Genomic DNA, 16,400 nt, shown 5'->3' on the forward strand with positions numbered 1-16,400 from the left:
GGTGACCCAACCCTTCAGTATATCCTCAAAAAAGACTGCAACCGAGAACAACAATTAATATCATAACAGTAGAAACAGAAATAACTAGGTTTACATAAAACTAGCCTTGGTTGTCGCTCGGGAAACAATCAGGACACCCGAGTCCCTTTTAGCAGAAATACAACAGTTAGTGGATCCAAGTCAGTGCCACAACACTATAGCAGCCGACTGGGCGCAGATGCCCCAAGACGGAGTAAGTCGGTGGGTGTACGTTCTGATGCATAATTCTAGATCTCATCCAAGAGTACTCGATGGTGCTTCGACGGTGCTAGAGGGTTGCGTGAGCTCCGAGATGCAAAATCCCTTAGTTGCACAATGATGCCAGCATTCAAAATGTGTTTCCGTGCGTAGGTTCTTAGAGAGCAGGTCGTGAGGAGCTATTGTCATCAGATATTCCAATGCAGCAGAGCAAGTTTCCAGAGACATCTCAGAGTATGTCTTGAGTCATCTTTAGAGGACATGTATTGTTATGGACCTTGTTATGTATTCAGTCGTAACTCTTTTGAAACTTAATATTTTGTATTGTTTTGCGGATGTATTTTGGGAGCTCCACATTATTTATAAACCCAAATTATTATTATGTTTTTATATTACTTTATGGATGTTTAAATTTTAGAAATTTACAAGCAGTTTTAAAAGAAATTTTTTGGGTCACTATTTCGGTAGTCGCATGTAACATTGTAATCCATGGATCTTCGGGTCTAATCGGACTAGGGTGTTACAATTTTTATATTAACTTGTTAAATATATTTTATTATTAACTTAATTTAAAAATATATGTTTTATGTTAAAATTTATTTAAAAATATGATTAATTTGAGAGAATATGTAAATAACAGGGATCAAATGTGTGATTATACTAACTATCATGTCACATATTCTGTTAATTGTTAACAACAGTTAACCCGTGATGACCATATTCTAATTAAATAAAAACGAAAGTTATCATATCTTAATGGACAAACACAAACATAAGTGATCATCCATGTAATTAACTTTTTTTATAAAAAAATATAAACCAGGCCCAATGGGCCAACAAGTGACATCTAACACGTGCTTTGGATTAAATCCGCAAAAACACAAATAAAAACATCTGATCTCGTTAATTTTGACTTTGGCTAGAAACCAGAAAGCGCTAGTGAATCAGAATCCGATTCCATCAAACCGGTGGCTAAACCGGCCGACTGTTAACCGTTTTCTTCTCCTCAATTCTGCTTCCCCAACGCCTTGGCGAAAACACAACAAAGCAGAAGCTGGTCAAGCTGTCTTTGCAAATTGGATGGGTAAATTAAAGTCCGATTCTCCCCTCTCTCTTCGCATCGTTCGATCCTTTTTAGATTTCCTCGACTCAGGTATTATATCTCTTTATCTATCTCTTATCACGTTTGATTATGTTCACTAATTTTTGCTCATTCAATTAGGTTAACTTATTATAGTTTGTCACTGATTTCTTCTCTTCATTTTACATTATCTTAAATGAATTTTCTTTTGCATTGTTCTTTATTTCTCTATGATGAAAAAGTTGATTTAGCTCATTTGCTGTTTGATTTCGGCTTCAGCAAAGCGCGGTTACTTAATTCTTCTGGAAATTTAGGGGTTGCAACTGTAAAATCTCAGTTGAAGTAAAGCTTTCTTGGTTACTTGGCATTTGATAGGGTTAGAAAGAAAAGGTGTGTGAATAATTGAGTTTTGTCGTTCGACAATTCAGTGTAGACAGAAATGAATAGTGAGATTATGTGATTGTTACATTTCAATAAAATTCGAGAGTGCCGCTTTTTACCATAGAATCTTACAATTGGAGAAGACATAAAATTTGATTGATCTTTAAATTGTTAGGCAAAATAAAGTGGTGTAAACATGCAAAACTTTGTCTTAGGAGCTGCAACCTCGTTGGTTAGTTTTGTGTGCATCCTCTTTAAGATTGACAGTGGGAGGGTACTTTTGCAATGCATGACTGGTATTCTATTTGATAAATGGAAAATTTTAATATCATTTGATATCATCAAATTTTACTTGTTGCTTGCAGCCTCTAATTCTATATATTTACCTTTTTCTTTCATCTCATTTATATTGTTCTTTTTTGGGTGGGGTGCATGTTTCTAGATCTTCATATTTTTTTTATAGGAATTGAAGGCCTCGTTAAAAACCCCCTTCTTGATTAAAGGAGCTTGTAGAGAAGCTCCTTAATCAGAGGAAGGAGGAAAAGAGTGCCTTAAGATTTCATTAAACATAAGAAATTACATAAGATACAATCCTAGAGCCACCCCAACATAGACAAAACACCAAAAACAAACGAATACAACCTTCAACCGCAACACTAACAGCCTAATCATCTCAGCTACAACAACTTCTTAAATATGACTAACCAGACTAAAAGCTAAACTTGGCCCGAAATACAACACAACACAATACAACTATAATAGAGGCCAAATATACCAGCTGACACAATCCATAGAAGCCAAATTCAAACACCAAAGCCATGAGCTTCCACACGATAAGAGTTGAACAAAACAAACTTCGAAAAAACTCTATCCGCCATTCTGCCACTAATTGCTCGACTTCACATCGAATACCATCCGAACCTCCAACTCCATAATCAAAAATCATATTCTAGTCCCCGAAAACATTCAGTACATAATGTTTCTTTCAATACGACCACTGCTATAATGTTCCGAAATCAAAAACACTTGTGAGCCTTTAGACTCTAAACCCAAATCTTTCCCGATCTGTAAGGAATCTTTCGCTTCCTTCTTTTGACTCTGCCACCTTGCTTGAAAATCAGAATCATATACAAATTGTTTAGATTGTCAGTTACTATTACTAATTCCTGTAGACCCAATAATCATTTTTACTTTTAAACGTTCCTGTGTTCTCTGTGGCTTAAGCCTCTTCCACTAATTTCATTGTCATATACTTTTTAATTTACTGTGTTTTCTCTTGTTAAATAATTTTCTAATAATAGTCCTGCTTCTGTAAAATAGTTGAACCTGCCCAGGGGGTTGATCTTGAAGGCCTTGAAGTTGCTAGGGAATGTTTAGTGGAAGTATTTAAATTTAATTCAGCTTCTATAAATGATGCAAAACCTGATGTATTAATTGACATATTCAGTTCTTTGGATGCAAGTGAGAATAAGAAAGTTAAATCAGAGATAAGTCACAGGGAGGCTTCTGATAATGTTACTGCTTCACCTTCTACCCATGATTTTGTAAGTTCTATTTCCTGGGTGGCATGAAAGCTTGTATTTTATGACAATGCGTTTTTCTTGTAAAATTTATTTAAAGTATATTTGGCTTCGGAATCTAATTGAGGCATGATGTATGTCCTTTAAAATTTAATATGGCAAATTTTCTCTACGGATGGTTCTCTTTCCTAGTTTCCATATCATTAAATGGATGCTGTTTGGTATCCTGTTTCTGTCAGGGACATTTCTTCTCTTCTAGCAATTATCTTGTTTCTTTTCATGTATTTGGACATCATGTTGTCTCTAGTTCTTTCTAATTGTTTGGTGTCTTGGTTTTGATGAATTAGGGGGATAGTTGGACTAAAGAACCTCAATCTACAGGTATGCCATGATATCTTTCTTAATGATTTCACATTTCGGAGTTTTAATAATTGGATTGAGATCTGTGGTGCATGAAGTTGACCCTTCCTTCAAACCTAATTCTTGGGTCCCTGAAGATTGCGATATCTCTTAGAACTTGTTCCTCCAATTGGACTGTGATTGTTCGACAGCTGTATTCAGAGGCGTTTTTTAGTTGTGGTTGTAATTGTTGGTTTTTGTTTTGCTATGTTATCTTACATCTTGAGGTGTATTTTAGAAATAGGGTTATTGTCTTAGGGGCTTTTTGTTTGAAGATGTAAGATTTTTAGGTGATATGGTCTGTATTGGTTTTTATTCCCTTTGAGGGTTCGGTGTTACCACTTGTACTTGGTCTTCTATTTAATAAAATATGAGGTACTCTTTTCTCCCTTCCAGTGTTCTTCAACATACTTCTAAGTATGTGGAAGAATATGAAGGGAGTTTTTAATGAGACCTCCAACTTCTATCAAAAAAAACATTTATGTTATGTATTTCAATGCTTTTAGGTTATACAAAATAAGTCTAATTTGACACCAGTGTAACTCACAGGAGTCTCTAAGGATGAACTCTTTGGGCAATTCTTCGCTGCACTAGAGAAAATTCAGTTTCTTAAAGCCATGCCCGATGGGAATGATGATCCTGCTCAACTGGATAAAGCTACTCGTTTATTTGAAGATGCTGTAAATGTATGTTTTCCTCCGGTGTATATTAAACCTGTCAGACTGGATGTATGGTTAGGACTGGTTTATGGTTAGTGTTACTTAAACTAGTTGTTACCATATGAAGGTTGTTTTTGAGATATCTTCGTATTTGCCCCCATGGATTTGGGATAAGTGTTAGATTGTACATGTTTCATTGAAGTAGTTTCTTCATAGCGTATCCATGTTTGATTATTTCATTGCACCCATAAAGCAGTCTAGCTGAATTACCTGATTCAGGTCACTTAAGAAGATTTTTGGTCCTCATTTTTAGTAGGGAAGGTCAGAAGGAATACCCTCTGATGCTGAATCAAATAGCTGAATCAGGAGTAAGGTATTGAACGATAAAATTTCCTGTCTATCCTCGTAGAAAGATGACTGAAATTAGAGTGTAGGGAATTCTGGTAAAGGGGTTTTTCATGAATAAATTACTGGTTTCCAAGGATAGCCAAGTAGATGGAATATAATGGTCAATAATGTTTCACCAGGGCACGGATTTATTTATCAGTAATGATCCTTGTCGTAAATGAGCTATCATAGTATGAAAATCTGTGGTGGATTCCTTCCGGTTATTTAGTTAAAATCAATATTGTTAAGCTTAATCATTGACCTCGCAAAACTATATGAGCAAACTCTTATTTCTTAACATTTGACATCTGGGGCAAGAGCGGACAACATCTTTATTTCCTCCTCTGGATTAAAGTAACACGTTCCTTTGCAAATTGGCCATCCTCTGATGTCTTACACTTACAAACTCCAACTTCAGTTATCTCTTTTATGAGAAACATATAAATGCATTTGTATCATCATCATACAGATACATGGTTCATGAAACTGAAATAGTGAAATCCCAATTTCTAGATTGAAGCTCCTGAAATAAGCATCCTTGATCAAGTGGCTTGTAATATTGGATAGAGAGGTAGGTTGGTAGCCAGCCTTAAAATTATGGTACTGGTTAACTAAGGTAGTTAACAGTTACAGGTTGCAAGATTAGTCAGTTGCATGGCGTCCGACTCAATTTTGCCATTTGTAATCTCAGCTGTTTTGCTGTGTAAGAATGTGATTATGAGGAAGGGTATTAATGTTGTTTGGATTCTCAGTATCTTTTCTTTTTAGTGCATTGAACTAGTTAGGAAGTTGGGATCCTCTAGTTATACAAAATTCATGTTGCTTTTACGTCATTAAATCAAGACTGTTTGGGACTTGATCTTCATTATATACTCATTTAGTTTAGATAATTTCTTGCAACTTATGGTTATTCTCACATTTTACTTTTACTCTCTAAAGATATCTGTTAGCTTCTGTAACAAGCCTTTATTAATATCTTAATTCTTCCACATTAGGAGATGGAAAGATCTGGTTGTCAGGCATTTGACCGTAAAAACCTGGCTGACACATTCAAATTGCAAGGTAATAAAAATTTGTGTGCTGTTTTGTTTCGTTGACAAGTAGCATTTTAAATCGGGATTATTGTTTGGAGGGATGGAGAAAGTTTCGTTCTTTTCTTTCTGTCTAGTTTGTGTGTGGTTTTGTTCTTCTCTTTCTTTGTCTAATTTGTGTGTGCTTTATCTGTTGACGAAATAGATGCTGTAGAAGCAGACCCTAGCAGATTAGCCCACTCGAATTCCAATTCATCCAACACAATTTTTTACTTGGTGACTTGGTCACTATATATCCATGTTGAATAAAATGTGGAAAACATGAACTTGAAAGACTCGTCAAACCTGCCAAGCCAATATTGAAACAGGTCCTTCCTAAATTGACTCTAAATGAACCAAACCTAAAGTCACATAGGAATCCAATACCCGGTTTTTTTTAATAATAACTATTGCTGAAGAAGTGTAAATATGCTGACCATAAATGTTATTTTGGTAGCATAATTTTATAAATACCTTGCAGTGTTTATTTTCTTTAAAAGCTGCTCTTAATTTATATGGTCTTTGCTTTCAGGTAACAGGGCCATGCAATCAAAGCTATACTCTGATGCAATAGAGTTTTATTCTATTGCTGTTTCTCTTTGCGATGATAATGCAGTTTACTATTGTAATCGGTACAGCAATAATTTGCTCATGCTGATAATTTGATATTTATCTGTTCAATTTACCATTTTTATATTTTCGAGTTAGGTGTTAAATACATGTGTTTTTGTAGGGAATGGAAGGGAAAAGAAATATAATGAATTCAATGATGGATATTTTGGGAAATAATATTAGACCCATGTGGTTATTTTTCTTACCAAAGATGGAAAGTCATTATCCTGCTATGCCACATTGTTCTTGCAGTATTAGGTCATACTGTTGGTTTCATTGAACACTGTAAAAACGCCTTCGACTTCTAGGAATAGTAAACTTGTTTTTTCTGTTCATCATGTCTCAATAATATTAGGATTTAGAAATTTGGTTCCTGTTAATCTTTGGATTCTAGTATCTTTTAGATATGGTGCATATTTCTGTATTTGATTGCAGTAAATTTTGATATTTTCATGCATCTTCGTGTTACTGTAATGTCTAATTGAACCATGATGTATGTTTCTCAGGGCTGCTGCTTACACTCAAATTCACAAGTATAATGAAGCTATTAGAGACTGTCTTAAATCCATTGAAATTGATCCGAATTACAGCAAGGCATACAGTCGTCTTGGTTTAGCATATTATGCTCAAGGCAACTATGCTGATGCAATTGAGAAAGGATTTAACAAAGGTTGGTGAGAAATTATTTGAACTATACGTGATTACTATACGTGATTACTGTTATGGACATATCCAAATATATCATTTCTAAGCATATATCTCTTAGTGTGGATTGTCTTATTACATTCACATTTTAAGATAGCTTCCTCATTTTCTTGAAGTCTTTTTTTCTTTCCCCATATCAATAACAGATTTGATGGTTGCCAATTCTTTATGCTGTCAAACATGGTAGTTTCTAATCTTTATTATTTTTTCCCTCTTTTATCGGAATCGTGCAGCCCTGCAACTGGATCCAAGCAATGAATCTGTGAAAGAAAATATTAAGGTAGGTTTCAGCGTTCCTTTTCTTACATTGATATTGTGATCTTGACACACTGGTTTTGATATACAGGTAGCTGAGCAGAAAGTGAAGGATGAGCAGCAGAGGGCGGAAAGGGATCAGGTAATATGAACTATCAGTTGCTTGTAATAACTCGCAATAATAGCCATTATCAGTTTACCACCTGACAGTTTGACACTAAAAGACAGTGGATACGACTTTCTCAAGCCCCTTGATTGTGGGACCACTTGTTTACTCTGTTGCTCTCAATAAATTTTGCTTGAAGGAATGCTATTTTGAAATTATTTCTCGTGTTTCTGCATATGCATATCCCTTCCCTTTCTGAGGAGGTCAAATTGGGGTTTTCTTTGAAATGTCTCGTTTTCTTTCCATCTTTTAATACACATCTTGCAGGGTGCTAGTTCCAGTCGAAATAATCAAGGATCTAATGACCAATCAATGGATCAAGGAGTCATAGCGGATCATCTCCATTTACAATGCCTTTCGACCTAGTTCCCTTCCGACAGACATTGCGAGCATGCTCATGAATATGGCTGCAAGTGCATATCAGGGACAACCATCTCAAAACAGCGAGGGTGAAGACGCCAACATGAATGGATCGGAAGAACCCGGAATAAGAATAAGTGGGAACATCAACATGAATTTGGGTGAGCAAATAGAAATACCAGAAGAGTTAAGTGGTGCATTCAGATCAGTGATGGATATGTTCTCAGGGACACATCCGCACGGAAACAACCAGGACAGAAATGGAGGATCAGGTTCAAACTAAACTACGGCACAAACATGTACACCATTGTCTTCAACTTCAAATGGCCCGCGCTTTCGATTTTAACCAGTTTTGGCGATTTACGAAGGGTACTCTTGGTAGTTGAGACAAAATGTAATAAACCCTTTTTGTTATTGTAGAAAGTAGAGATACCAAATCACTTGAGTTTGTAATTCGTTGCAAAAGGATTGAACTATTCAGGTTATTGCTGGGTCACCGAGAGTGTTTGTTTTCGATTGTGGGTTGTAGTCCGTCGCTGGTCATGTCATGGGCTACTACCTAACCATTAATCATCCAACTATTATAACTTTCTTATTTTGTTTTTGTTTTTTTATATAAAAATATCACCACCGTTATATTTTTTTGTTATTGACCGTTAACTTTGTTAAAATCTAACGCAATTGATGATATATATATATATTATTAATTTCATCGTAATTTAAAATAATTTAATAAATTAATTCTATTAAATGATTTCAGTGGTAAATGAAAATGTTATTTTTAGAGGATTGGGTTTGAATAATTGTATTTGTAAGATAAGTGTTCCTCATCAATTAGTTAAAAAGAAGTATAAATTATGTGTTAATATATAATTATTAGTTTTGGTATGTTTAATATCTAAATTTTTATTTTTTTTAAAATCATATATAATATTTAGTTTTTATTTCATTTTAGTATCTGGTCGTTAAAAATTTAACGGCACTACAATTTTTTATGGGTAAATCACATAATTCATCACTCAACTATCTTCTAATTCCTATTTTGGTACTAAAATTTAAAAATTATCAATTTAACTGCTCAGCTTTCAAATTGCTCCTATTTTAATCACTCTAATTTATTTTTAATAATTTTTGTGACATGAAATTTTATTATTATTTTATTAATATACAATTTTAAAAAATAAATTTGAAAGTAATTTGAAAAGTTAAGTAATTAAATTAAAAAATAAATTTTAAGTGGCCAAAATAGGAGTGAGAAGATAGTTGAGTGATGAATGATGCAATTTACCCATAAAAAGGTGTCACGTGCAAATCTCTATTAAGTTTTTAATGGTGAGGTACTAAAACGAATCAAAAACTAAATGTTAAATATGATTTTGAAAAAAAATTCAGAATTTAATACTAAAAGACCAAAACTGATAATTTAGGTACTAAACGCATAATTTCCTAAAAAGGGGTTAAGATTCAGTACACTATGTAAAACTAATAAGTTTTATACTAATTTATAGTCATTAGATTTAAAAAAATGATTTAGATTTAATTAAAATTTCTAATTCGTAGATAAATATTTATTCAACTCAAGATAAAATAATATTTTTTAAGGTCTATATTTAGGATTTAGAGTTTGTGGTTTGAGTTTGGAGTTTATGGTTTATAATTTATAGTTTGTTTTAAGGGTGTAGATTTTGAGGGTTTTTTAGATTTGAGGTTTGGGGTAAAAAATATTATTTTACCATGAGTTAAAGATATTTAATTATGAGTTATAATTTTAATCAAATCTAAACTATTTATTTATTTAAATCTACTCTAAACTAATATAAAACTTATTAGTTTTACATATTGTAAATGGACCATAGAAAAATTATTTTGTAATCATATACAACTACTTTTTTTTAATAAATTTAATTTTTAATATTTAATTTTTTTTATCAATTTAGTTCATTTCGTATTGTTTCTGTTCACTCTTGATTTCGGCAAAATCTTTGCCCGCCGTCATTAGTGACCGTTATCTTTAGCCATTAAATTCCAAAATTTTCAGATGAAATAAAAACAGTAATAGCCATTAAATTCCAAATTTCTGGATGAAAACAGTAATAGTTTATGCATCTCAAGATTGCCTTAGTTTTGTGCTGAAAAAAAAAACTAGGAATCAAAGTCTTGTGCAATTTTGAACTTCAAAGAACACTGCTGGAGAGAGAACGAAACAAAATGGTTAAAAAATGGCAGTAAATTCATTTTTGTGGGGGGGAAAAAACTCAGTAATTTGCATCAGCTTTATGAAAGCCTGACAGCTTGGGGTTTGAAATTCCAACAATGGAAAAGTTTGAAACAAAAGAGAGAAGAATCAAAGCATCGAATTTGCATGTACTTCCATGGATAAAAGAAAGGCATTCTACTCGATTTTACATTGATACCCTTTGTTTATCTGATGTCGCTTTTATTGTGCAGGCTGCCAAAAAGTCACGGTTGGAGATTCCTGCAAAAATCAAATTGGTTTCTACTGTGGTCTTGTCAAGATCAAGAGAGGCCATTAGAAGAACTCTGCCCAAGCTGTACACGTGAGTTGATTCTTGACTGCTCATTAACCATTCTTCAAGAAAGTAAAGCCTAATGTAACTGGGTTTAAAAAATATTATAAATATAAATTATATTATTATTATTATTATTATTACAAATTACATTATTTATGTAGGCCTAAAGTTCAAGTCCACTACAACAAAAGAATTCTCGGAACCCAATGCAAGCCCAATAAAAATCCAACAGCCTAAAAATAAAGTTTAAGCACAAGAGGTGTTCCCATCCATATGTATAGCAGCAACCAATCAAGCCAATATCTAAAGCCATCGCCATTATTGGAGTTAATCTGCACAAAGTCAACAATGCACCGAATCAAAAAAAAATTAATTAGCCACCGAAAATTGCATCAAAGTCAATACTTGCTCAACCAAATATCACCAAACGCAGAGAAAATCAACATGCAGACAAAGTATTCGGTGAAGAAAATATTGATAAAAAAAGGAGGAACACGAGATAAAGGGGGAGGCCATTCGAAGGCTCTGGGAAAAGAAGAAGAAGAAGCAACCGAAAGCCATCACCAATACACGAGATTCGGATTTGGGTCAATTAGAGGTGGTTACACAGAGGGGGGAATTCATTGTAAAACAGGGGGTTGTTATCCTATGAGAAAAACACAGTGTAATCACATAATTGCAAATCAGAAAAAAACAAGATAATTATATATCTTTGTTTCGAGGTATTCTTCGTTAATTTCTTACGTTTTCTAATTTTTTTTGTGAGTACTATTATTATTTAAAATTAAAATTTGTGAAGAATTATAGAGTTACCTTAGTTGTGAATGACGGTAGATTTAGTGGTTACATCCTAGTCGGTCGGGGTTTAATTAATGGAGATAGGAACGGGTTAGTGTTATGGAACCATAAAGATTAAAACGAAAAAAATAAAAGGAGAAGGTTTTGAGTCCTTACCGGAGTTGTTAGGTACGGTGGCCGGCGTAAAGAGAGTTGGGCAACTCTCCGTTTGAAAACGAAAGGAAAATGAAAGTGATGCCATGTGTGTGCGTGAGAAAGAAAAGAAAGTGAATGGAGAAGGAGATAACTGCTCACGATTTGGTGGTCACTAACTCCTTATTTAATAAGAGAGATGCGAACTTGATTACGTTTCATAGCGGGGGACATTGTACCCAAATCGACTACATCTTGGTTCGCAATCGGGATCGATGGGCTGCATTGACTGTAAGGTGTTCCCTGAAGAGGCATGTGCATCGCAACACAAATTGTTGGTTTTAGTGTTCCGCGTACCGCAACGGGCGAAACACTCATAGGAGGGCTAAACTAGGTAAACAGGATCCTTTGGAAGAAGTTACATGGAGCGACAGCTGATGACTTTAGGAGTAAGGTTTTGTCTAATACAGGTTTTGGAATTACAAACTAAAATAATGCAGATTTGTTATGGAAAAATATGGCAAATTCCATCAGAGAGGTGGGCAAAAACACCCTGGTTGTCGACAGGGAAGGGCAAGGAACATAAAGAATCGTGGTGGTGGAACGACGAAGTCCAAACTAAGGTGAAGACAAAGCAAACTTACTTCAAGGAGTTTTTACAATGCAATGACGACGAAGAAAGGTCGAGAGCTAAACAAAGATACAAGGAGGCAAAGCGGGAAGCCAAGAAAACGGTGGCTAAAGCAAAGGATAAGGCATACGAGGAAATGTACAAGAGATTAGACACCAAGGAAGGACAAAACGGCATCTTTAGGCTTGCAAAATCTAGGGAGAATAAGAAAAGGATCTAGGTAGCATTAGATTATTAAGGACAACAATGGTGTTCTTATAGCGAAAGATCATGATATTAAGAGGGTTGAGGTAGTTACTTCTTTGGCTTATTTAATGACGGTGCCTCTCCCTGTAGAGATAGTACCGTTGATGGGTCATCTGACCATCATACTTCGGCCAATGACTACCCTACAAGTAGGATTGGGTTTGAGGAAGTCAAAATGACTCTTAGAAAGATGGGAAGGGACAAAGCTGTCGGTCCTGATCAAATTCCTATCACTGTGTGTTGGCCCTAGGAGAAGAGGGAGTTAAGTGGTTGACCAATATCTTAATATTATTTTAGAGACTGCCAAGATGCCAGAGGAGTGGAGAGAGTCCACGGTGATACCAATCTATAAGAATAAAGGAGATCCCCAACGTTGTGGTAACTACAGAGGTATTAAACTACTCAGCATACCATGAAGCTATGGGGAAAGGGTGATAGAGGCTAGGTTGAGACAAATTACTAGGGTTTCGGAAAAACCAATTTGGCTTTAGCCAGGCAGGTCTACACGGAGGCGATTCATCTACTTCGACGACTTATGGAGAAATATAGGGAAAAGTCTAGAGATATTCACATGGCGTTCATTGACCTTGAGAAGGCTTATGATAGCGTTCCCCGCGATACGATCTGGAAGACTTTGGAAACGAGACGGATCCCAACTATTTATATCCGGGCGATTCGTGATATGTATTGTAGATCTACTACATACGTCAGGACTACAGTTGGCGATACCGAGGCATTCCCGGTTGGAAATCGGACCCACTCCAGGGGTCGGCTCTTAGCCTTACATCTTCGCCTTGATTATGGACATCTATTGTGCGACACCAGACGGTGTACCATGGTGTATGCTTTCGCTGACGACATTGTCCTAGTTGCTGAAACAAAATCTGAGTGAATAGTAGACTGGCTACCTGGAAGACTGCTTTGGAAGAAAAAGGTTTAAGGATCAATATTGATAAGACAGTATTTATGTTCAAACTTCAGTAGGGGACCAAAACGAAGAAGATGTAGAAGTATGCATAAAGGCACGTTCTCCCCTCAAAGAATTGTTTCAAGTACCCAGGGTCTATGATACAAAATGGGGGTGTAGATGATGACGTTACACACGTATAAAAGGATGGCTAAAGTGGAGGGCCGCTACTGGAGTTTGTGACAAGAAGGTGCCTAAAAAAGGGAAAATTTTATAGAATGGCAATAAGACCAGCGCTGTTGTATAGATCGAATGTTGGGCAACCAAGAAGGATCATGTAAGGAGGATAGAGGCCGCAGAATGAGAATGCTTCGATGGACATGCGGTAGGACTCTGTGGGATATGACAACAACTCTGCTATTAGGATGTCCTTGGGGTGGTGGTGCCTGTTTCCGAAAAATTGAGGGAAGGAAGACTACGGTGGTTTGGGCATGTCCTTAGACGACTACCATCAGATGCGGTCAGGAGGGTAGAGTCGATTACAGTCGACGGTGCCAGAAGGAGAGAACGACCAAGGCGGAAGTGGGAAGACTGCTTGAGATTGATTTGATGGATTTAGCCCTTACCGAGGACATGACCTCTGATAGGAAAGTATGGAGACTTAAGACTAGGATAGTCGAGTAGTGTGGGTCACATCTCTAGGGTGTATCATCTCTGTCTCTTTAATGCCTTTGTAGTAATTTCCATGACTCCTACTTTTTATTCGTTTCTGTTATGGTATTTATGAAGGCTTAGAACTGGGCTTGCTATCGTTTGACTTCTGTGTATCATTCTCTCCACTTTTAATTTTAGTCGGGTCTTACGTTTCTGTCTTATACAAAGATTTTTTCGCAGGGATTTTTTTTCCAAGGATTACTGCCCATTACAGACGCGTATATGATATTAATGATATTAATAACTGCATATGATTACTGTTCAACTATGTATTTTGTATTTATTTATACATGCATTGCATTTTATCTATATTTTTAATTTTCTGACTGCCGGAGGTCTTCCATGGAAGTACTCTCAACCTGGCGTTGGGGGCAGCCTACTACCACCTCCCCCCTTACCCCATTGCATAGGGGAATTGGGTTTTGTTGTTGTTGTTGTTGTAAAAAGCAAATGAAATTAGGTTTAGTTTTTTACTTTATATATTATATTATTAAAAAGCAAAACATATGTGTTTCAATGGATTAATTTGTACGTGTTTTGTAAATAGGAAAATAGTGTGCGAAATCCTTTAGTTTTAGACATTTTTTTTAGTCTTTCAATCGAATCTTTCATGTTTTTATTTTGGTATTCATATTAAGTGTTTTCTTTCTAGTCTTAAGTTTATGGTTTTGTTCATTTTATGATTGCTCTTATATTTGTTCTGTAACTTTGTTACTTTATGATTTAATTACATAATATGTTTTAATTAAGGTACTATTCAATTTACATTTTGGTAGCCTAGCTTCATTATTGTTATTTCATCCTTTTTGGCAGTATTAAATTTAAGATTAGGCTTTTTACAGTAGATTTTATTTATTTTAAGTAGTGAAATTTATATTATTGTTTGTATGTGGTATGTACATTTTTATGCATGTATTATAATTATATTGTAACAACCCGATTTTCAAAATAATATTTAATTGAAATTAGAGGGTTTAATTGTGAAAATTGGCGAAAATTTGGGACTGAATTGAAAGATTTTAAAACTTGGAGCTTGTTTTAAAGTTAAAGAAAATTCAGGGACCAAGCCCTGAATTTAACCTTGGAGTGTGGCAGGCAATTAATATATGCGTGATTTCTGTTTTGAAAAACAGAAATCAATTTCACAAAATCCTTCCTCACGCACACAACTTCCAAACTCGATTCCGACGCCGTCCGAATTGATCGTTGTTTTGAAACCACGTTGTGTTCATCATCGAGCGAGGAACAAAACCCTTCAAATTAATTGAAGCGAAACGTGGCCAAACGTCGGGAATTTCCAGTTAAAGTAGCGACGGTTGTTAGCTCTACGCCGAGAAAATCTTAAATTCACCGCTGATTGTTGCTCCGTTTACGACACCTCCACACCATCGTGTTCCTTGTGCCGTTTCCGAGTCCACCGGTGTTCCCCTTTTCTCCGGCGGCGGCGGGCGCGTGGGGAGGTGAACCGTCAAACTTCTCGATTTGATGAATTCGAGCTCTCCGACGTTCAAAAATTTGAACCGAGCTTTGTAAGTATCTCGAAAACGCTCAAAATAATTTTTAGAAATTTTTCGTAATTTAAGAGGCCCGGAGGACAACTCACGCGCCGCCGTAGGAGTGAGTGACCGGTTCAACCGGTTTTCTTAAGGGTTTGACCAGTATTCGTATGGCACCCTATGAAGCACTCTATGGGCGAAAAATGTCGCACTCCGATCTGTGGGACTGAGTTGCGTGATAGGAAAATGTTGGGACCTGAGTTAGTGCGAGACGAAGGACACAGTCAGATTAATCCGTGACCGTCTGAAGGAGGCATTTAATAGGTAGAAATCTTATGCAGATCAAAGGAGGAAGGATATACAGTTTGAGGTTGGAGATCAGGTCTTTTTGAAAGTTTCACCTGGAAGAAAGTATTGAGATTCGGGCGTAAGGGTAACGAGTCCAAGATTTATTGGACCATTCGTATCTTGAAGAGGGTAGGACCTGTTGCATATCAGCTTGAGTTGCCTTTTGAGCTCAGTCGTATTCATGATGTCTTCATGTATAATGTTGAGGCGATATCATCCAGATCCAGATCACTCATTCAGGATGTAGACCTGGGACCTGATTTCATATGAGGAAGAGCCCATCATATCTTAGAGAGATGAACGAGTTCTTCGGAATAGGCGTATTCTAATGGTCAAGGTTCAGTGGAGTAATCGAGGTCCCTCAGAAGCTACTTGGGAGACATTGGAGTCATGGAGGCTCAATTTCCTCTATTTTCATAAGGTAAATTTCGAGGACGAAATTTCTTGTAGAGGGGGAGAATTGTAACAACCCGATTTTCAAAATAATATTTAATTGAAATTGGAGGGTTAATTGTAAAAATTTGGCAAAAATTTGGGACTGAATTGAAAGATTTTAAAAACTTGAAGCTTGTTTTAAATTAAAGAAAATTCAGGGACCAAGCCCTGAATTTAACCTTGGAGTGTCGGCAGCAATTGATATATGCGTGATTTATTTTGAAAAACAGAAATCAATTTCACAAATCCTTCCTCACGCACACAACTTCCAAACTCGATTCCGACGCCGTCCGAATTCCGATCGTGTTTTGAAACCACGATGTGTTCATC

General features: G+C 35.8%; 1 long non-coding RNA gene and 1 pseudogene across 1 annotated transcript; one reads left to right on the plus strand and one right to left on the minus strand.

Moving 5' to 3' along the window:
* Positions 1-1,169: 1,169 nt before the first annotated feature.
* LOC120194878 lies at positions 1,170-12,498 on the plus strand (annotated as a pseudogene).
* Positions 10,654-11,391, minus strand: LOC120194879. The gene is made up of 3 exons (XR_005523013.1): positions 11,318-11,391; positions 11,177-11,213; positions 10,654-10,695 (listed from the first exon to the last, which is right to left on the minus strand). It is a non-coding gene; the product is annotated as an uncharacterized LOC120194879 (long non-coding RNA).
* Positions 12,499-16,400: the final 3,902 nt, after the last annotated feature.

The sequence above is a fragment of the Hibiscus syriacus genome, unplaced genomic scaffold, assembly GCF_006381635.1.
Source record: "Hibiscus syriacus cultivar Baekdansim isolate YM2019G1 unplaced genomic scaffold, ASM638163v2 tig00117005_pilon, whole genome shotgun sequence".
NCBI lineage: Eukaryota > Viridiplantae > Streptophyta > Magnoliopsida > Malvales > Malvaceae > Hibiscus > Hibiscus syriacus.